General features: G+C 35.3%; 1 long non-coding RNA gene across 1 annotated transcript; it reads left to right on the forward strand.

Annotated features, from left to right (window-relative positions):
- Window positions 1-10,255: 10,255 nt before the first annotated feature.
- Window positions 10,256-15,664, forward strand: LOC149792575 (uncharacterized). The gene is made up of 2 exons (XR_016423584.1): window positions 10,256-10,811; window positions 11,595-15,664. It is a non-coding gene; the product is annotated as an uncharacterized LOC149792575 (long non-coding RNA).
- Window positions 15,665-24,904: the final 9,240 nt, after the last annotated feature.

Genomic DNA, 24,904 nt, shown 5'->3' on the forward strand with positions numbered 1-24,904 from the left:
TATCAAGTCGGGTTCCTGGACCACAGTAATTATATCCTGGAAGATGTTTTTCTCCTGGATATTTAGCCCACGGAGCTCCTGGCAGCGCTGTTAACTTGGCTGCGATATCACCTCCGCTTTTTTTTTAAATAAATCTAAATTTTTTTCTGCCACATCGTTCACACTTGCCCGTGAGCGCTTGTCGATTATTTTTTGTTGTAATTGTTGTCGTATCCGTAGTTGTGGTACGTGCTCGGCATTTCACACAATATAAATCCATATTATTTTATGATATATCAAATGGAAATCACCGACTTTTCCGCAACAAAGCGACGAGAGCCAATCAAGCATAACTCAGTGCTACCAAATTCTGTTCGAATGATTATCATAGGCCCATCTGGTTCGGGTAAGACACAGTTGTTACTTAATTTAATAATGAAATGGATGAAGTGGGATAAATTATATTTGATAGCACCGTCAGTGGACGATCAGCGATGTTATCAAGTGCTAAAAGATTTTAACGAATGTGCAAAATCGATAATGGAAAATCAAAGTGATTTTCACGAAGATGTTATTGATTTTATAACTGACATCGAAGAAGCTCCATCCGTCGACGACATTGATGGATCAATTAATAATCTAGTAGTGTACGATGATGTCATGCTGGATAAACAAACAAACCCTGCGAGAATATTTTCCCGTGGGCGTCATAAAAACACTGATGTCATTTATGTGACTCAACGGTATACACAAATTCCAAAAGTGATCAGAGATAATTGTAACGTTCTTGCGGTGTTTAACGGAGTTGACGCACACACGCTGAGAAATATTCATCAGACTTGGTGCAGTGGTGACATGGAAATCAATAAATTCAGAAATTTCTTTAGTCATGCTCAACGAAAACCACACGGGTTTGTGACGATAAATTTACATGATCCTCGGACACGATACCGAGTTGGGTTAGATACATTTTTTAACTAAAAATCCTAGCATGATTAGCAGCAGAGGGACTACACCACAAAATGTTTCGTCGACGTCACCCTGGTGAAGAAACTGTTTTCGATAGCGAGTTATTCGCCGCTATCAAAATAACCCCTCCGGCCAGAAAAGAGGATTTAGTCATCATAGTTTCTGGCTGGAGGGGTTTATTTTGCGAAATAAGACCTTCTATCGGAAATGTTTTTGATAGATGGTCCTATTTGACTTTAAGGTTGGTGGGCTCAGTCCCTCTGCTGCTTGTTCTGTCTCTTTCTTTTCTGTCTCTCTGTTTTATTTTGCAGGTTTCCTCCACCCATCACAACCACCTGTCCTTTCTGGTATTTTCGTCGCCTGGACGGCATTTAACTACGAACAAATTACGTCTTGTACGATGAACTAACTGTTCACTGAACGGGGAAAAGTAGTTCTTTTAGGAATTAGTTATCTAAGTGTAAGATGTTGAAACTAAAAGCAAACTTATAAATGTAGTTTGTTTATTTTTTCAAACTGAAATAATAATATAAACAGCTCTACACGAAATAGGTTAGTAAATGTAAGGGAAATAACTATATGCTTCAGTGTAAATGCCTTTCATTTAAACAGAGTTACAACACTTATATAACTCAGACAAACAAATGTGAAAAGTGTAATTTTAATTTAATAATTCGTTTTTCTTAAACATTCAAAAAAACAATGGAAACACAGATACAAACACTGAATCATGTTTCCTATTGTCTTAATATTTTTGAAGCTAAATGTTCGTTTTATATTTTTCTATCTTGTTTTTATGATATATGAAAATATAGGTATATTATTTTTAAACTTTAATTTCTATATTTATTGCATTCTTCTATCACTACATATCAACCTACATACCTATCTGCCGACGAGAGAGAGAGAGAGAGAGAGAGAGAGAGAGAGAGGGAGGGAGAGAGGGATTTTATTTTCTTTCCTTTGGTTTGGAATTAGTTTCAACTTTTTATTTTTGTCTTCAATAGGTGTCCGTACTATGGACATCAATGGTTAGTGGTCGCTGATTCATGATTGGTTCTTTCTCTTTTTAGTCATGTTTCCTCCGCCATTAAGATTGCTCTCTGTTAAACAAGGTGCTTTTTTGGTGCTTTGACAAACTGTGTCAGCTGGAATTGTTTGGGAGAAATAGTGATCATTGTTATGATAATAAAAACGGATTCATGCTTGCAATTCAACAGGACCAAACTGACCAGAACATCTGAATGTTGATTTAGACTGACCGATAGTTCTGGACACAACATTACTTCTTTAGGTATATCAATTAATCTGAAAATATTCTGTCTTTTAATGTTTGATTAGAAAACTGTACAATGATAATAAAAGTATGCATGTGTGTAGTAGCATTTTGCGGCACTTCAGCAGTAGTGACTATATGGTTCCAATTAAATATAAATCCGGAAAAATATCAAAATCGATTGCATTACAGTTTAGGAAGATACACCATTCTTAATAAATGTAAACAGGAAATTCAACAAGCTAAAATATAAAACGTCAGGATGTTAAAATGCTGTAAAATTGTATTGATATTTCAATTTGCACAAAATGCTGAGTGGTGAATCTTTTGTCAGGGTGTTGAGGTGGATCTTTTATCAGGGTGGTGTGGTGGGTGGGACGTGGAGTGGGGTGATTGTTGTTGTTGTGGGGTTTAACGCCACTTTTCAGCACACGATAGGCCATACATGGCGGCCAGTATTAATGGTGGAGGAAGAATCCGTGAAAACCCCAGAAAGAATCACCGACACACGAAAAGCTACTGGCAAGCTTTCTCACAGACCCACATTGGCCGAATCCGAGACTCGAACCCACGCAGACAGAGGTGAGATGGCAGTGATCCGTAACGGAAAGCGCGTTAGACCACTCGGCCACTTGGGGCCCCGGAATGGGGTGAGAATTTAGTTAAATTTGAACAATTCCTACAGTAACACCCGCCATTGTCTAGAAAACCATATGTAAGATGATAAAGACTTTAATAAAAAAAGTTAGATAAATTTCACTAAAAATTAGGAAGAGTATCGACCATTAATGGATACAGTACATATCGACCGTAGTCCAGCTATCAGAAAGATGAAACTTACTATGATGTGCAGTGCATCCTAGATTTACATTTTCAACACATATGTATGTCTTGGAAAGCCTTAGAATACGGTTTGACTCAAGACTTTTAATCAGACATTATTTTCATTGGCTACATGGAAGGATTTATAAAAGAATATGTGGTTGGATTAGGGTTGTGTTTTCAATATTTTAAAATGATACCAACTCAACTGTCCTATTATGGCAGCATAATAACTTTTGACTTACAGATATGACAGCATTCCCGTGCTGATGCCCGTGTTGATGTTGTGCTGAAATTATGCATACCATATTACTATAATTCGCGAAATAAATTTGCAAAACATTTGTCATCTAAGTGGCACGAAACTGGATTAACTCTGGTTTTAATTTTATTTCTACGGTTGAAACTGAGGACTGACTAAAGTAAGCCGTCCTCTTTTGTGCATCAATGAACATCTTTTAAACGCGATTTCTTAGAGAAAGAAGAGGAACAAAGAATATTGAAATTATTTCTTTCATCAGGAAAGGCAAAGGATAACATAACATGCATGAATTCGTATATCAAAACAAAAATATCGGTTCTTTTAATTTCATGCCGGATGTTTAATAATATTTTGTAGATATCCGCCACCTGTGCTATGTTTAAAACAATTAAGACATATGGGAATATCACGGGTATTATTATATTAACATGACTGTGTTGTACAACCTTGTTGGCGATAGACAAAGAGTTATCTAACATAATCTGCGTTATGCACTGAAGCGGTTTACATCACCGCAGTGGACAGTTTCATCAGACGACTAAAGCGGTTATACGGTTGTGTACAATATAATCTTGTCTATATTTACGTTATAGTTATAAGTTATTGACCAAATATTTATTCACAAGTTGTTATGGTAGAGGCTATCACATTGAAAGTCATAGTATATGTATAGTTATGTATATTTGATTTACTTGTATCTGATTTAATATATATATATATATATATATATATATATATATATATATATATATATATAAATTTAATTGCTTGTCAGTTTTAAAAATTAAATTTTTAATTGCATGATATTGTAATGTTAATTTATTCGCTAGAGATGATACATTTTCAGAAAATAGTTTGACCTTGACTGATAGTTTATAAACACCAGGTGTTGATCTAAGTCCTGACCTTGTTTCACAATTTTAGCAACCATTGTAAACAAGTTCTAATTTATTTTAAAATGATTGGTTGTTTTAGAGGTCCTTATGGGACTTCATGCTTAGGATGTAAACAATTTTTTTTATTTCTTAGAGTAAAATCATTGGTTTTAGTCAGGGTCACACGGGGTATCTGCAACAAGTACTTGCTTATATACCCTTAGAGAAGATAATCACGTGACCCCTTGTTTACGTTAAGAATAATATATAACCCATGTTTTGGAGAATTAATCTCAGTAGAAGTTGGGCTTTTAAACTGTTAGTTGTATGTTGTACTGTTTGGAGTTATTTCAAATTACTTGGTTTGGAGTTATTTCAAATTACTTGGATTCAAAAGGATTAATTCTGTTATATTTCTGGAAAATAAGTGTACTCTTGTAATATAGTGGAACTCGGACACCAGGTTTTAATAAAAATTTATTCAGCTATCAGAAACCAGAGTTATAATTCTTATTTCTACAAGGAACTGTAGACTTCAACACTACAGATTGCAGAATACGTCATCCTCTTCCATCTTGGATTCTTTGTCGGGATTCGAACTTGACATCAGAAGAACATTTTATAATTAGGACTACAACAATTTTATTCTTGGATTATTCTTGGATTATTTTTGGATTTGATTCTATAAAACCGTAAGTTCATATTTTATTTTTTTTTTTCATTTTTGCATAATTTTTTTTTCCAGGGAAATAAATTATTGTATATTTTCAAAGCTTGTTGTTTTCAATCTTCCTTGTGTTACTGTTTATTCGAGCCTAAACAAGTGACATAAGAAATTGGGTACTGACATTGGAGTGTCAAATCTTCGAAATTTAGAAATTATGAACGATCTGGACTAGAAACTTTCACATTTGCAAGAGCACGAAAGAAGTGAACTTAAACAGTTATTATTTGAATATGAGCATTTATTTCCAGATGTTTCTACAAGGACAAACAAAATTTTCCATGACGTTGAAATATTAAAACTCCGAACTTTTCAAACAACGCCCGTACAAGATGAACCCTCTCAAACAGGAATACTTGAAATAAGAAATTCAATATTTGCTGGAGAATGATTTTATAGAGCCTATTAAAAGTGACTGGAGTTCACCATGCATGTTTGTTCCAAAACCAGATAAAACGTTCCGTATGTGTACTGATTATAGGAAGGTGAATAGTGTGATAAAAACATATTTGTTCCCATTACCAAGAATCTATGACTTTATTGATAAGATCGGGAATGCCAAGTATGTCACCAAATTTGACCATCTGAAAGGATTTTGGCAGATTCCACTAACGGAAAGAGCAAAGGAAATTTCGACATTCGTGACTCCAGAAGGACTTTATCAATATAAAGTAATGCCGTTTCGGATGAAAGAGTCGCCGAGTACATTTCGACATCTCGTGAATATAATTACATCTGGCCTAGACAATTGTGAAGTTTACATCGATGATGTCATCATCTGCAACGACACATGGAAAGAACATTTAGGAACAATTCGGAAATTCTTTGACAGACTCAGTAGATACTATCAAAAATTTTGTTTCAATTTTTCAATAATTGCTGAAACACTGACAAAGTTATTGAGTAAGAAAAATAAGTTCATTTGGATTGAAACATGTTAGGAGGCTTTTGACAAGTTGAAAGCCATCTTTACTTGCGCGCCAGTTCTTACAGCTCCAAATTTCAGCCAATCTTTTAAACTGTCTGTTGATGCAAGTGATGTTGGGGTTGGAGCAGCTTTGATTCAAGAAATGAAAATGATATTGATCATCCAGTATACTGTTTTTCTAAGAAATTAAATAAGCACCAAAGAAATTATTCAACAGTCGAGAAGGAGTGTTTGGCTTTGATATTGGCATTACAACATTTTTTAAGTTTGCCTTAGTTCAGCCCCTTTAACGATTGTTGCATTTAGTGATAAACCCCTATACTTTCATTGGCAAGATAAAAATAAAAATCAAAGACTATTAAGGTCGAGTTTGTTATTACAGGAATATAATCTGGATATCAGGCACATCAAGGGAAAAGATAATTTAATAGCAGAGGCACTTTCCCGTGATGTGATATATATATATATATATATATATATATATATATATATATATATATATATATATATATATATATATATATATATATATATATATATATATATATATATATATATATATATATATATATATATTGTCTGAACATAGCTTTATACAGACTTTCAGGGCCATCACGACAACAGGCAGCTGCCAAGCTGACTCTGTGCTGCGTTTTGCAGGTGTACTCGCCGTCTAGACTGTAAATAATTCTTCTGGATATACTAGTGCCCAAATAGACGCTCGGCAATAATGAGCGTGAACCACTCCAAAATTCCCAGTTCACGTTGGACGCCAGCTTTTCCCTACCTAATCTGCACATTACGAATGCCCAAAAGTGACACAGTAATAATATACGCCTTGCCGGAGTCCATATGCAAGACGTTTAGGCCACTATAGCGGCCCCTACTTATACATTCGTGTCAACTTTGGAATCATCCTTGGTAACCAAGAGCTGAACCTCCTTGCAACGACACTCGATATCAAATACGGTTAGCGCATTCTTGTACGGCATTTGTCGGGGCTTGCCCTTGACGCTTTTTAGGGGCAGAAAAAAAAGATCAGCCTGGCTTACTTTGTTAATAGCACAAACATCATACAGGAGCCGTGAAATTTCGCTACGTTACGTTTTCGCTTACGTTTTCAATGCGCTTTGCTGAACTCTTGGAGCGTGTGGTCTTCCGTTGACCTGATGTTGGCGAGAAGGTTAAACTTGTTTTAGTAAAATTCACCATTTTTTGCCGAATGGAAGCTCTGCGTACTTAATAGATTCCCTGACATTATTTTAACGCTTGCATATATCGTGCCTGTCCCTGGCCATAGACAGGTCTGTCTTGATTGTCACCGATACTTTGTTGTTAATAGGGTGGCTAAAACGCTCAATATCGCTCTTGAATTCTACGGTTAGTGAAAGACCCTTTATACTTATTGCCTTCGAGTTTTGTTTTTTTTTTAAAAGTGTCACCTGGTGTTATTCTTTTTTAGTACTTCCATGCGGGATCGCACCACTTTCCCATGTACTATTGTCTAAATATGCGTGAAAGCTCAGAGTTGTTTACAACGTAAAGCTCCAACGAGATACCGCTGATTGTTTAGCTTGCCCTGTTGTTAGGTGGCAGGGGACAGTTTCACACATTGACCTCTGGCAAATGTCTTAATTTAAGGTAATAGTGTCACTCTGTGAGCTATCGTTGTGTAATATGGAAATATTTGTGAATTTAGTCTTTCTGGCTTACGTTGTTCTTGAAACTAATGTTAGGCATGTACACCTCATGTAGTCACTGCACAGTAAGTAGCCATTGAAATACCAATCGTCGGCTAGGAAGCATAGCTAGCTATTAAAACGGTAGACACGTTGGTTCAAGGCAAGTAGAACATATCAAAAACTGCCTGGATGACAACTATTTTGAATAGCATCAAGCTATTAAGTACACAATGCTTTTAAAAATCATCACCCAGGAAAAATGCTTATGTTTGTACTGTGATCACCATGTGTTCTCAACAATGGCCTTCGAACATGAAAAATGCATGTATAAATTTGGGGATGGTGTGCATCAACATTTTATTCTTTGAATGTCCATTGACTTCTCAGATCAAGTGAATGATATTCTTATGTGTTGCTTTATTATACCTATCCAAAAATATGGACCTTTGTGACCTCACTCATGTATTTATTTTACAAATATTAGGCAGGTGTATGCAACATTAAATTTGTGCATAACATCTGTCCCCTGCCCCTCCCCCTTAACTACAACACTGGTGCTGCAGATCAACCTGCCATAGCTGTTATACTTTTGGTTTGAAATTCCCGATTAGTTGTGATCATTTAGCAGCTAGAAGTAAAAAGGCACGCAGAACTAGTTTTACTTAAAACCTTTGCGGTTGGCATTAGCAATTAATCTCAAGTATGAAGCGGTTTCAAAGGCATATTTTATGTCTTTATAGCAGAATAGATGGGCATACTCCTTTATAAAAGAATGCGGATAATTGAGAATCAAATCACATTTTCTAATAAGGTTCTAGTCTAATGTCGGGCACCTGTTGCAAACCATTAACAACTGGACTTCCCTATATGCAGTTATATTCATTTTATTTCATTCAAACATGTCTTTACGGTTCTTATTGTGAGAAAATATTTTGTGAAATGATACGATATATGAAATCTTGTATTAACACGCTGTTGTTTCAATTAGAAATTTGGATCAACATTATGTTTGTAAAATAAATAATTAACACACAGGTGACAAAGACAAAATCGGTTTGACTAGAAAATCTACACTGGACTTAGAGCATTTAAATTTTGTGATTGCATTTACAGATTATTCTGTCAATGACTCGAGACAGTATTGCAAACCTAAATTTTCTACTATTTCAGCTAAACAGTTTCATTAGTCAAGGACATAAACAAAAATATGAAAATTTTGTACATTTATTTTTATCTTTGGTTTATATTAAAATGCTGACTAACCCGCCGACCAAAAAGCAATGCTACCAGAAGCTTTGGTGAGCCTCGTATTGAGCCCTGTATTCGTTCGCATAGACCTTAACCAGACACTCGAATGGCTAAAATCACATAGAGTCACGCGATAGGCTTGGTTAAACGAGACTTAGAAGCGGGATATTGTGAGTTCGAATCCTGGCTGAGTCATACCAAAGACATAAAAAAATGCTACTAGCAGCTGCCTCGCTTGCAACTGAGAATTAAGAGGTTAGTGTTAGGCCTGGTAAGTCTGGTGCCAGGCTAATGTGATTGGGTGGGATATTATGCTACATGTCTGCGGCATGATGACCCAGTGCTAGTCATCACTATAAACTGCCACGTGCAGTAATCGTAGCAATATAAATAAAATTGTTAAAGCTATGTTAAAATAAAGATTAAGCAAACAAAATAGAAAGTGGACGTCATTTTCAGGATTCTACGATGCCAGTGACACATTTAGCACACATAATTTGTCCCGATCTATCTGAAATATTAATTTTGCTTTTTGTGAATGCACTCCGTCCGTAAAATAAAGAAATCTCTCCGATCAACATTCATTGTAGCCGCCACCCACAAAGACACATATTGCGTGTATTGATTGTATAAAAAAGCGAATATCTCTCTCGCTGGATTTTTGATCAAGTGTACTCACTCTTAAATCTATAAAATAATTTTTTTTTAAAAACAGACAACAGAGGTACAATAAATGGGTGAACTGAATTGAAATCAAGTTGGTTACTTATTCCTTATTTCTGATTCAATAAGGAATAGGTAACCAGTTACTTATTAACAATTCAACTGTTTTCACATACATTTGAATACTTATTCCTTATTCACACCTAGGTTTCTATTTATTCATTATTTCTAATTCAATATGTAACTGGTTACCACTTAGTTAATGCAGATGAAAGCTGTTTAGGGCATACATTGGTGTAATTCTAACCCGACTGGAGAAATACGATGTTCTTTTGGTACCAACTATGAATAAGTAACAAAATCTATGCAAAATAGTTGAATCGGGAATAAGTAACTTTTTACGTATTCCTTATTCATTCGGTAACTGGTTACTTATTCCTTATTCATTCGGTAATTGGTTACTTATTCCTTGTTCATTCGGTAGCTGGTTACTTATTCCTTATTCATTCGGTAATTGGTTACTTATTCCTTGTTCATTCGGTAACTGGTTACTTATTCCTTGTTCATTTGGTAACTGGTTACTTATTCCTTATTTATTCGGTAACTGGTTACTTACTCCTTGTTCAATCGGAAATAAGGAATAAGGAATAACCAACCTGATGTCAATACTTATTGATGAGTCTTCCTATCTTCCGCAAATACTTGAAAGTTCTCACATACTGACAGAAATATGAACTACTGGCATGAATTAAAGTGGTCAACCACTTATAGAATACATATAATTATTTGCGGATAGGGATGGGCTTTATTGACCAGGAGGATAAGGATGTTATTGTAGTATCGAAATGAAGATCTCTCTGATTAGATAGTCATGGGAAACATGTATTTGTCTTAGATAACTGGATATACACGGCTATATCAACGCATTTTAAGGAAAGTGTTTTCATTCCGACTAATGACACGTTGGTTGCGGGTATTTTTTGAGAAATGACCGAATATTTTACACATAATTTTATATAGTAATCTTAATTTTAAGAAAGATTTATTGGAAGAGTTCTTAAACAGAAAAAAAAGCCTCCAGAATGAGTTCATTAATGATTGAAACCAACTTACTGTCTGATAATAGCTCGGTGTCTTTCTCTGGTTCGGTCGATGATGGTGTATTTGGTAGACTCGAATTTCTCCAAGAGAAACCACACATAGCTATTCCAACCATCATCGTCATTTCCATAGCATCTATGGCTGGGACTTTTGGCAACATTTTAATCATCATGGCGGTGGCTACGTATAAAAAACTAAAGAATACTGAGTCAATTTTCATCGTCAACCTAGCCATCTCTGATATGTTTGTGACAGCCATAGCCGATCCCCTGAACATTGTGGGTGAGTACCTTAAACAACTAGCTGAGATGTTACTTATGTCTTAAATTCAAAGAAACTTTAAAAAAAAAAACTAATTGGGTCCCTTGTCCTCCATTAGAATAAACATCTCAAATATATGTAGACTCGGAACGCCTGCTCATCACAAATCTATGTAGACTCGGAATGCTTGCTCATTATTGTTCATTAGAACACCATATAAGGATTTTGGAACATGGGAAAACAGTAAGATATCAGGAGATTTTAGAGCACATATATATAATACAATATCTGTAACAACGAAATTTTCGATGCATTTAAGAGTTTCTTTTAACGAATCTGAATTACAAGAAGAAATGTTTACACAGGGTCGTTGAAAAGTAGCAATGAAACCTTTAGTACTAAAAAAGGCAATTTCGGTACTTAATTTTCATGAAGATAACTCACAAAGGGGTAATTTCAGATTTCACGGCCGGACCGGAATCTCCATAAATCTAAACGGGCTCCCTACCATTAGAGCTATCCTACCGGATGTAACGGTCGTTAATCTGGCAGATAGATTATATCATATGAAGCAATATTGACATAGAAAGAGACAACGTAATTTAAACGTAATTTAAACCAAAGTGTCATGGGATAGAATGGTATAAAATGTTGCTCATGGAAATAATATATATTATTACGTGTGGGAAAGGGAGGTAGGGGGCATGCTAAAATAAAAGTAGAGAATTTCTGAAATAAATGTAGCGATTAATCACAAATGCATACTTTTAATATTTTCATGCAATTATATTCATTGCTTTGCAGCCAAATTAGAAGGGGAAACATTCTTTAACTCCTTACCAGGACTTTGCCAAACGATCGCAAGCCTTTGTACCATATTTTGCATTGGATCCTTGATGTCGATCGGTACTGTGAGCTTCAATCGGTACATTTACATTTGTCACCAACACTGGTACTCGAAATTGTTTACGAAACGAAGCTGTGTCTGTCTGTGTATAAGTTTTTACATATTAGGAGTGTTTGTGATAGTGCTAAATGTTGCAGGTATAGGAGGCCACCAATTTGACAGGAAGGCTGTTTTTTGCACTTGGGACCGTATGGCAACGCACAACTTTACAATAATTTTATCGATACTCTTCGTCTGGGTACCCATGATTCTCATCGGCGCTTGTTATTTCCTCATCTACAGATTTGTTTCCAGTCATCGAAAAAATATCAGAAGTTCCAGTCAGAGGAACGACACAACTCAGCTGGCAAAGACCCTCTTCATTATCTACGCCGTATTTACAACGTGTTGGATACCATACGCCCTGGCGATTTCCGCGGACAGCAATGACTCCTTTTCTCACGAGACACATTCTTACGTTGCTACGTTTGCACATTTGCATCCATCGATAAACTGGATCGTGTATTACACCACCAACAAGAACTTCAGAACAGCTTTCAACACTATCCTTGGTGTTTGTAGAGACTCAACGAATAATGTGACAGGGGATTTCCAAGTGTCTGCCACTGCCTCGCAAGGAGAGAGCTCAAATACAAGCAACACAAAACTGTAGCAATGAATATTAGATCTGCCTAATACACGAAAACTGGAGTGGTCATATATATTGTTGAACTAATACTTTTCTTGGTTAGTAACGTAGAAATGCTTTGAACATAATTCCTGTATACACTCAAAATTTAAATTGGACATCGTCAAGAAACAAAGGGGACTTATGGACAAAATTAAAATGAGAATGACAAGGCATGCATCATAATACAATATGGAGCTTATAAATATGCTTTTTGTTCCCTGATATAGACTCCGTTATTTCACATGCAGGAACTAGGCAAAAACAAAGCTAGAACAATGTATAAATTTGACATTTATGGAAATGTTCACTTGGAAAAGATGAAGCAAATTACGAAAAACCCATTATTTGGATATAATGTTCTTGTTTCAGCTACCTGTTTTCTTGTGTGTGTGTGTGTGTGTGTGTGATGAAGATGAATTATATGCAATTTTCAGTGCCTAATTATTTTTCTTTCTATATATATATATATATATATATATATATATATATATATATATATATATATATATATATATATATATATATATTAGCATTGTTAGTCACATGGTAATGTTTCTTAATTATCTATTGCGTAATGCTTAGTGACAGCAGCTCCAATAACTAAATAATATATTGAACACATCTGATTATTTATTCCGTACATGTGTTCCATCTTTTGAGATCTTTTTTAGCTCACTTTGGTTTGGTTGAGTCTGTGTTCATCATTTTTCGTTTGATTCCTTTCTTATTTGTTACTTTCTTTCAAGAAGTAGCTGTAAAAAGTGATAGAGGCATCATTAATTACTGAATGATTGTTAAATAGCTGAGTTACTAATCAGTCAGTTCATTAATTACTGAATGATTGTTAAATAGCTGAATTACTAATCAGTCAGTTCATTAATTACCGATCGATTGTCAAATAGCTGAATTACTAATCAGTCAGTTCATTAATTACTGAATGATTGTTCAATAGCTGAATTACTAATCAGTCAGTTCATTAATTACCGATTGATTGTTACATAACTGAATTACTAATCACTCAGTTCATTAATAACCGATTGATTGTTACATAGTTGAATTACTAATCAGTCAGTTCATTAATTACTGATTGATTGTTAAATAGTTGAATTTCTAATGAGTCAGTTCATTAATTACCGAATGATTGTTACTTAGTTGAATTACTAATCCGTCAGTTCATTAATTACCAAATGATTGTGAAATAGTTGAGTTACTAATCAGTAAGTTTATTAATTAGTAACTTATTCTTGTAAATTAATTTTTCTTCTAGGAAAAGAATAGCAACATTTACACACAACGATTTATCTCATGTTATTACTTGAGCATACCAACTCTACACGGTATGACATTCTCATGTTCTTCTATATTTATAGGTTACTGCATTTGTATGGGAAAATATGAAAGAGATTTTCAGATGGAAATACTGCACGACATTGGGAGTGCAGTATATCCATCCGACAAAACGAGCCCATATTTTCCCATACAAATGCAGTAACTTTCATGTTATATGTTCTTTTTCTTATTCTACCTAAGGTTTAATTATATAAACAAAAATACACTGCAAGAAACCCAGTAACTGAATGTTTGATGTATTCCAAACTAAACAAACTAGCGCAGATTCATCATTACACACCAACAACATTATTAATGCACTCATAACTCCGCCCAGAAACATTTGACCTTAGTCGCGCGCTAGACATAACTTTCGAAAGAAACTGGCGTTTTGGTTTACTTTAAACTGACCTTTGGAGTCATATTGTGAATGAATGCGCATTGCAACAACATTTTCATTTGATCTGGAATGAATAGAGTTTGGTATTTTTGTCGATTCTACGACATGTCGTGATTATAGAATGGAATTATCTGTGCCAATTCTACATGAAGTACATTGGATTTCAACAATGTGCTGACATCTGCGAGTGTATTTCTGATCTGTCATTGAATGTTGAAATCATAATGTAGGGGAAAATACGATTTTTCAATTGCCTTGTTATATTTTCGTGATTATCCGTTAACTGGGGTGTCCATGTTGCGAAGATATTTCTCAGCCTGAGTAATTAGCCAATTTCTAGAAATACACATCACAATATACAGTATTCAAGATACTTTATTACATCATTAATTAATTTCATAAAAAGGACCTTCTCTAATTTCTCAACCTGGGGAATTATCTGGATATTTTAGGCATACATGATTATTAATTTCATATAGGAATACTTCTTTGCATTAGGTCTTTTGGTCGTGTGTTGTATTGCATGGTGCGAAGTAATAATATTCGGTTCAGAAGGCTTACTAATAAATTATACAGATCTGAAACAAGAGAAAACCGTGCAACTGTAAAATTAGAGTTTCGTGATGTCTTGTCCTTCAGCTATTCAATTTTCCTGCAAAATGTCAATGCAGTCTTTAAAAATGACTTCCTCGTTATTCGCCTCTTAATCAAGATATATGTGTTTCAGCGCTTGGGTAAATCAATATTTTAAATGCCCAAGACCAATGCAATCTTTTGGTCGTATTGACAGTTTATCATTGATTTTCTGACGCTAATATGCATTATATAGGCAATTCAATTTTTCCAATGTTTCCAATAGAAGTGGATTGTTATCTGCAACACTTGCAAAGATCAAATAAATCTTAAAGCTCCATACTGTCAATTCTATTATGCACCATACCATCCGGCTGCATCAGTTTTAGACTAGGAAATCTATTTCATGCTGTCGTGCACGCATTCTAATCTGACATGCTGCCGGAACTAAGAAACTTAGCTTGTCATCTCCAGGCAGAGACATGTCACGTTTATTACTTTCATTGCAGCCTCTCACGCCGAAGACATTGCGTACCTTTTGTACACAACAAAATTAATAAAGGTTTTTATTTATTAGAAAATATTAAATTGAGTATATCAGCTGGAAATCCGAAAATTATTCATTTATTTATTTTTCAAACATTCGTTTATTGGCTAAATTTGCTTTTATCGAGGTGATTGAAATATATTTTTGATATGTCGCTTTTCTGGCCATTTTGTCCACACAACAGAAGGGAATGATCATGTGCGATTGGCATTCAGTTCACTCAAAACGAATATCCGTTTGATTAATTTTGTATTTAATGTGGTGTTTGTTGCTTGAGATGTGTCACAGTATGCAATAATCCTAGCTATGGAATTTATTTCTGAAGGTGCACGTGAACCAATAACACCCTGTAAATATTTCTGTAATTTGTTGACCTATGAATAAAATTGTATGTCTAATTACGTATATAATTAAAAGACCTGTATTAATAAATCAAAAATCCACACGCTTTCAATTTTCTTGACCATCAGTTTAAATCATAGTCTCTTGGTTAAACTCGTGAGGGTAAGGCTGGACCCAGGATAAATGCTAGCTGATACGTATATATGCATTTTCTAGTAGGATGCCATGCATATATATATATATATATATATATATATATATATATATATATATATATATATATATATATATATATATATATATATATATATATAGTACCTGAATATTTACTTATAGTTTGTGGATCTCAACAATTTCCTAGTTATTACCAGAGCTAAATACCAGGGGTCAAGGACGCACACAAGTGTCTGTGCATTTGTTTTGTGTTTTTATAGAAAGAAAGTACATGCACTGTTTATAAGTAATACGCCAAGTCACGAGTTATATGGATAGAGACAAATAGCAATAAGCAAGTTTCATATCTCAGTTTGTCTTCTTAGTTTGTTCTATATCGTTTATATATTGGATTTAAAGCCATTTGTAAGCACACGATAGCCTATACATGGCGGGTAGTATATTTGGTGGAGGATGAACATGGAGAAATCTGGAAAGAACAATTGACCCACGGGTAGCTACTGTCCAGCTTTCTCACATACCCACATTGACCGAGCAGAGACTCGAACCAACGAAAGAGATGAGAAGTCAGCCATCTGTAAAGGTGAGCACTTTAAACCACCCGGCCACCCAGAACCCCTCTTTTGCAAATGTACGTGATTGAATTTGCAGTATTTTCTTAAAAGGAAGACAATAATTCAGTAGGAGGGTAACGATTATTCTTACTAATCTATGCTTATATTTTGTTTTATGCAAGTTTTCTCTCCTCGTGTATCCCACACGAGGAGAGAAAACTTGGCTTTATTCATCATCCCGATGAATAACGTAGAACCAGGCTGAGAAGGGGAGTGGTGTCTAAAATGTTAGTTCTGGGTGACTGGTTAAGTAGTCAGTTATATCTTGGATATGAAAATACAGTTTTACTGAATAATAATGAAAATGATAGTCAATGAATTCAGAATTCGTATTAGGTTTTGCTTTAAACATATTTTATTTTCATTGTATTAAACAACATGGGATTGGACACAACCTGTCTAACTCATCCATGTCCTTTTCCAAAACATGCAAACATCAGCCGAAGATGACATTCATTTTGCTATAATTCGAGTACATTAGAAAAACAAGGTAGTCTGTCCCGTGTATACAAAAGAAATGTAACATTTCGAAGGGAAAGAAAATAAACATATCGGTATGTAGCTAATGGAATAAACAATTAATGAGAGAGACTGGTGAAGGGGGGGGGGGGCGGAATACGTCTGAAAAATATGAAGTCTGTTAAAAATTAGTGAAATCCCCAACGATTTTCTACAAGAAGTGTGGGTGATCATAAATACACTGACTACACATTTTCGTAGGTTTAGATTTGTATAGCATCATGTCATTGTTTATAGAAGCACAACAGAAAGACCCGTGAGATGCATCTATGAAACACGGAATTCTATTAGGTCGAATAGCCCCATCGTTCAATTCGTAGCACATCGATAGTGATAACGCGTTGGAGCGAATGCAATGAAGTAACATTCAGATTTCAGTATTTATGAACTGAAACCTCAAGGATCCTATATAAGCATCTGAGTTCAACACAAAGTATTTCAGTTAAATATTTACTGTTTATTCGGAGTAAACAACACCATAGTACCAATTTAGTCAGCACTATTTGCATTATCTATTTTTAGTACATGAAACGGTAGGCCTACTGACACGCGTATACACCATGATTCTTCCGGTTTATACGGATCTAATACTTTATGCAGCACTTGATCCAAGAGCACTAGACTACTAGTGTCCGTGTGTGTGTGTGTGTGTGTGTGTGCGTGCTTGTGTGTCTGCGAAAGAGAGTTATCTTCTGTAAAGACAAGTATTACATATTTAGTTTGTCCTTGTGAATGTACACAACAAATAGACGCAGTTTAAGAAATGGTTGATTGATTTCATGATCGATTGAATCAAGTTCATTCCTGTAACATTAGAGAAACAAAAACAGTACTAAAGATCTTTTCTTTTTCTTTTAGCATAATATTGAAGTTATTTGTAGTTCAGCAGCTTAGTTTTCACACCTAACATTTCTTATATTATGATACGATTTTCAGAGGTGAGAAAGGTACCACTATTTTAGTTGTTTTCTTTTTTTTTGCATCTTTAACACTAGAATTTGTACACAGAACATTAAAATATCGTAATTCAGGCGTCGTACAAAAACTGAATTTTATTTGATATTATTATTTTTGTAAAAGATCAAGCCTATATGATTTGTCACCATTATGTTAGACCCGAAAGAGAAAGGTACGTACTTGACGTTGTATGCGTAGAGCAAACTAACTTAGTGCAATGAAGTAAACTACATTATTGAGTAGATTGACTTTTTGTGGTGTCTTTTGTCAAACAATTGCAGATATTATAACGAAATGCCATATTTAATGGTATTTAAATGACAAATATAATTCATGCACAATGTCTCTCTCTCTCTCTCTCTCTCTCTCTCTCTCTCTCTCTCTCTCTCTCGTTGAACTGATATATCGCTACGTGGTATACCAAATATAAAATATTCAATGTTTACGATTTAAAGTGGGTTTGTTGAAGGATTGAAAGAAGTGAATTTATTGCTCAGGTACTCGACGCAAGCTCGATGCTAAAAGGTCCAAATAAATATTATATTCCTGTTGAGGCAGTAGGTTTGAAGGACTAATTCAGTTCCCATAATAAACCTATGCAAACACCATGATAATAAAAATTCAATAACTTAAAATGTTTGAGTGCTCATGATCAAACCTATATCTATCAGTATAGATAAAACCTGGATGTCAGCTTCTGTGTAGAGGAAAGGATATGAGCCACGGCATTTTCTGAACCTACATGTCTTTGAAACATGTGCTTTCAATTCCGCAGCAAACAGTCAGGTGTTAATTTTTAATAATAAGTGTTCCAAACTCAAGACATTTAAAGGACTGAAATTCCATCAATAAAACAATGTCTCTATTTTTTTTCACTTACAACTAGGATAAGCTCTCAAAAGACTCTTTTTCCTAAAACATAACTTACATTATTAACCAATCCTGGTCAACCATATATACTCTGTTTTATGTTCACCCGTTTCCAAAATGTTTCCCATTTTTCCGTATCATTAGTACCGTGTGTCCATATAATCCTTGTGATACGTCTCCCCTTAAAAAGGTAAAATTGAAAACATGGCTTTACAACAGTAAATTGCTATAGATAACTTTGATTTGTCACATGGTTTGCACATATTTTTTTCTTCTTCTAGCATGCAGGCAAATTCACTCACTCTGATTTGTTTGATCGTACTGTTCAACCAACCTATTTCAAACTTTTTTGCTTATCAAAAGAGAACAGGTGAAATCTGGCCCATTTCTTGAGTTTTATAATTCGTTCCGCACAACATAGCGAATGATATCAGTTTCGCATTTGAATTTGCACGTTAGCGTCTCGAAATATAGCTAAATTACCGAAATCATAATGTGTATCGACATACAGTACGACATACAGTGGAACACCATTCATTCAGTACATGCTGAACATAACTGTCTGCGTGCATCTATGCCGCCATTTTTGTCCAATGTTTGGAGGAGTCCAATTTTCAAACAGCAGCGAGTCTTATGGCAACTGTGCCCTGCCCCATGTAAACGTCATCTGTATTTGCATCATCAGAGTACAGAGAGCATAAATAGACAGCAATGTATGTCAGTAGATAAGGTAGTTTCCACAACGATACTTGCCTTCTTTCTGGTCGTTTTCCTTAACTCTCTCATGTGACTAATCCTTGGATTGATGCGTAAGGCCATTGATTTGAGGGATGTTAGACTCAAGATCAAGGTCTGAAAATGACGCAGGTCAAATTTTGATGGCCCAGTTTGTAGCAGCCTTCATAACCAGACTACACCTGAGCAAGGGAAACTCCCTATTTAACATGAGGCCTAAATATGAAAGGTCAACGTCAATGGAACTAACGTTGTAATTTATTTATTTTTGAATTCCATTCGGTTTGTCAAGTTTCCTCAAATACATTTTCATCAACTTTGATAAGTAGTCTACAGTTGGAAATAGGGAATATTGGGCTTAGAGGTCAAAAGTCAAAGAAGAAGAAGAAGAAGAAGAAGAAGAAGAAGAAGAAATCAAAACCCTCTTTAAAAAAGTAGATTGCCTGTTCTATTTTTTACTAGTGAACATCCAAACTGTGTAATGCCATTTTAGTACTTAATTACATCTTAATTATAACGTTTGGCTAAAGTTTACATAACACCACAGTTGAGTAAAACCGGTTTGAATTACACAATTGCAAATTAGAATGGTTTGATGTTGATAGTTGCAAAGTTACTCAAGTGAAGACGGACTAATGAAAACGTTGAGTAATATGTATTGAGCGACACGTTGGCCATCCATGGTCGACTTTAGATTTATTCACTTTTAAATAAACTTCAAAATAATTTGTAGAAAGCCTACATTTGTCAATATTGTTTCCAGTGTTGTTTATGTTCTCTCCAAAGTGCGACACAAAATGATGGCGTAATTTTCAAGCTGATCTTATGGCTCAAGTAGTTGTGTGACATTTTTCCTTCTGAAGGTGGTATGTACTTAATGAGGATATTTGTACAGGATGCGGTGATTTTGACGTCACACCGGACAATAACTTCGCTATTCATTAATGGATAATGAGTAACAGCGGAAAAGTTTGCACAGATTTATATTGTAAGTCATCATTTATTTAGAATTGCTGATTGTTTTGTAAATACAAAGCTAATAAACCTACACCGAAAAACCATAGATGCAAAAATATCGAGTCCCTATAGTTTGAGTGTCTTGTAAAACCAGACATGCCAAATGTGAACAGCATCAGGTCGAAAAACAATTTCGGCTCTTAGTCGTAAGTGCACATCCACAAAGTTCGGATAATTGCACCAGCGTCTGCACTGTTTACCTTGATATTATCATTCCTTACTGACGACATTCTAAGTGCATCCGACGATAACATTCTTGATTACCAGAATTACTTATCTTCTCTTCGATAAATTGGATTACTTTCAAATACATCAAAGTAAAATCTTCACTTAAAAAGACAGATTGTCGCTAAAGAGTTCTCATACATAATCACAATGATAGTAAGACCATTTGGTTCCAAATTAAACGCATTTAACTACAACAATAAGGGTTGCTTCTAATTGTCAATGACGTGAGTTGTTTCCCTTTAAGGCCATTACGTCTCAATAACAACGTAGTATCTCGTAATTACGAGATAAGCATAATTAAATGATAAATAACTATATTCTAATGATTAGAACAACTTTTAACTTGGCTTTAACAGGCTTACATAAAAAGAATAAACACCGACTTGAAGATCAAATCGAAGAATAAATGGTACAATAAAGAACACGATTTCTATCTGTCTAACACGCATCTAGCCCGACAAATTTTAGTCATAATGCCTACATTTCATCTGAACGCTGGCACAAGCAAACAAGACATACATACATACATACATACATACATGCATACCGCTCCGGTGGCCTAGTGGTAAGAACGTCCGCCTCGGATGCGGGAGGTCGTGGTTTCTATCCTCGGCCGAGTCATACCAAACACTTACAAAAATTGTACTAACAACTGCCTCGCTTGGCGCTCAGCATTAGTAGGTTAGAGTTAGTACTGGTCGGCCTGGTGTCAGGATAATGTGACTGGGTTGGACATCATGCTACATGTCTGCGGCATGATGCCCCAGTGCTAGACATCACTGTAGACCGTCACATTGCACACACCGTAGCGATATGACTGAAAACCTGTTAACGCTACGTTAAAAATGTAAATCGCACACACACAAACACACACATATTCATGCATAGATATGACATATAATGCCATCTTTCTATCGTAATAAAACATACCTTCATCATTCAGATGTAGGTTTGTGACGTGAAAATAAAAGATGTAAACGTTATTTGCTTTTTTCTTCGTTCTGATATATAACTATGAACAACGATTCTGTAAATAATTACTATTAAGCCCAAAGCTAGTATATTTAGGGGAGATAACTGTATGGGTCTTAGTGAATGCCATTAAACAAAAGTTTAGTAATTAATGAGAGAGAGAGAGAGAGAGAGACAGAGAGACAGACAGACAGACAGAGATGCTCAAATAAAAAATAGAAATATAGTGTTTCGGTTTTATAGCAATGAAAGTATCAATGGAAGAAGGTGACAAACATTTAGCGTTGTTTTGATAGTTTTGGAGCAACGTGTTCATTCTATTATATTTCATAGAGTTTTATATTTCTCTATTTTTTACATGAAATTATATGAGATTCATTCAGTCAGTCATACATGCAGACATACATACATTCATGCAACCATGCATGCATGCATGCATCCATCCATCCATACCTACATACATATGCATTTAACTGCCAAGACTTTTTGAGGTCGATTGTCTCTTTACCTTTGTTAGGGCTTAATGTATGAACTTCGTTGTATTGGCAATTGGACTCTTATAATGCCATCATACTTTCTATGAGGTCATCTATTTGATCAGTCTAGGTATACGGAAAAAGAAAGCAATGCTAAGCGAAAACCCGTAGGTCTAAAACGTTCATATAAATCAGAGTATATTCGCACTATTGATTTTGGATCCCTTAAGAAGAAATCGTAGAACGATTTGTAAACAATGAAATTTTTATTAAAGGTTTATTTCGCCTTGAATCAACGTTAAAAATATACTGAAAGACCAAACTTTAACTATTCATGACCGGAGACATCCCATTTCTGTCCGCGTCGTTCCAATTATCGGGTTCGGCCAATGTGGGTGTGTGAGAAAGCTTGCCAGTGGCTTCCGGTGGGTTGGTGGTTCTTATTCCCTAGTTCTTCAACCACCAGCTATAGACCACATTTAATAGTTCTGGTTGAGTACTCACGAATCTAGTCCCAGTCTATTTGTATAGCATTTTTTCTGCCTCCTTCTGGTGGTGATACAAGAGTTATACAAGAATTAGATTCAGGCATTCTGGGAATGGATTTAAAGGCAATTGTTTATTCTTTAGAATATGACCTTGTGGTGTGGTTGTCTGTGTGTTTCGGCAACAGTGTACAGTAAGTAATAACGTCTTGGTGATGATCCGGTAGTGAAGTCTGAGTTCCACTGTACGCTGGTTTGTTTACATTCCAACCTCTCAACAAACAAAAAAAAAAGGCCGGTGAACCTATGACAAGAACTTCACCGTGAAGTCATCTTTGACGGTAATTTAAACTAACACATGATTTGTATTGATTGTCACAGAGTGGAAAGTTCAGTACTGAGAAAAAAATGTAGAAAATATATAGTAAAATTGTGTTCTGGTGAAACGAATGTACATTTACAGACTAAACTTGGCGGTTACTTTGCGCTCTTAGTTCTGTAGAATATCGATGCTTTGTAAAAAAATAAATAAATATTGTAATAATACTGCAAATCGTACTTATTATAATACATTGGGTTACATTTACATGCAATGGTAACACGTTACAATAGGTAATGCTCTTCAGCCCACATACATTTTTATACCCTTCTAAAACAGTGGTAAAGGGTATCAGAATGCTTGACTTATTCAGGGTCACACCATAAGCAAATGCTCGTTGCAGATTTCACTTGTGGCTTTTGAATTTTATTGGACGGCGCCGATATGCACATTGATAGGCCGATTGCGTAACTAAACACAGATGTTCCACTATGGGGCCCCATGAAAATTTAACATTGGGGATGGGTAGATATATCAGTTGAGGGACTTGAACATAGATAGGCCATCATGTGGCTAAATGGGAATTTGGCATGATGGGGCTATATGGGACCATACATGAACTGAACATATATGGTAATTACGTTTGGATCAGTATGGAGTCGAATCAAACTTTATGTTAGGTCAATATGGGGTAAATATGAATTTATTATTTGCTTTCGGTAGTTATGGCACCCACTGAGTTGTGGGTGCGACGTTTCATGGAAATTTTAACTGGATTGAGATACGGACGAATTTAGACCTACTCACAAACATTCACTTTTTCAGACAAACTCTCTCTCTCTCTCTCTCTCTCTGAAAAAATAGGTTTCCAGAAAACGGAAACTGAACAGAAACTACACGCAAATTTTTCTCACTTGCTTTCAGTCAAGTTTCCAAGTAACGAAAAAATAATCTGTATCTAGTTTCGTTTACGTCAGGGCATTGCTGCTGGTTTTTCCGTTCTGTGTCAGCAGCTTTGGATTCTAATAGCTTCTGTGAAGTTTCCACTGCATCTAATACATGAAGTTTCCAAACGTTTCAGGATTATCGGAACCTTCGAAGTAGTTTCCGTTTGGTTTTCAGGAGAGTTTACAGTCATATGGTTTTAATATCACTGACAACTGAGAAACCCACCTGAAATTTATAGTCATTGTCACAGTGAAAGATTCTATAAATTTGCGTGTGGTTTCAGTTACTTCAAAAAACTGTTGGTGGTATTTTCAGAATTCTTGAACGCTACCAGTTTCCATGCAGTTTTTAATGCATTTGAAACAAAACATTGTCAGCAGTTTCGGGTTCTTCGGAAACCATAAGTAGTTTCTGTCTGGTGTTTATTGCATTTTAGAGTTACCAAGTTTCAGTGTTACTGAAACTACTCAGAAACCCATTCGAAACACAATTTTTTTGTATTTTTTATTAGAACCAGATTTCACACCTTTCCGTGTGGTTTCAGTTTTTTTTAAAAGAAATTGCTGTCAGTGTTTACGGTTAATTTCAGTATTCTTGGTATCCCGCTATAATGGATCATACATGTTCTATTCTCGTATACCCCATTGTGGCACAATCATCACCATAGTGACCCATCCTTGTTCGATTCGTACAGAACACCTTAATATTTTATCTTTTTTATGTTAGCATTGGGCCAAACAATTGCCCATCTATGTTAAATTCTTTTAAGGCCCAATAGGGGCCAATCTATGTTGAATTCTCTTAAGGTCCGATTGCGGCCCATCTGTATTGAATTCTCCTAAGGCCCAATAGCGGCCCATCTGTGTTGAATTCTCTAAAGGCGCGATAGCGGCTCGTCTATGTTGAATTCTCTTTCGGCTCAATAATGGCCCGTTCATGTCAAATTCGCACAGGTTTACATAACAAAAGGCCCCAAATTGCTCTTTGATACTACTCACGGAAAAATCCACCTACCTATTACAAATCAATTTT

This window comes from Sinohyriopsis cumingii, chromosome 9, assembly GCF_028554795.1.
Source record: "Sinohyriopsis cumingii isolate HCF-2022 chromosome 9, ASM2855479v2, whole genome shotgun sequence".
Taxonomy (NCBI): domain Eukaryota; kingdom Metazoa; phylum Mollusca; class Bivalvia; order Unionida; family Unionidae; genus Sinohyriopsis; species Sinohyriopsis cumingii.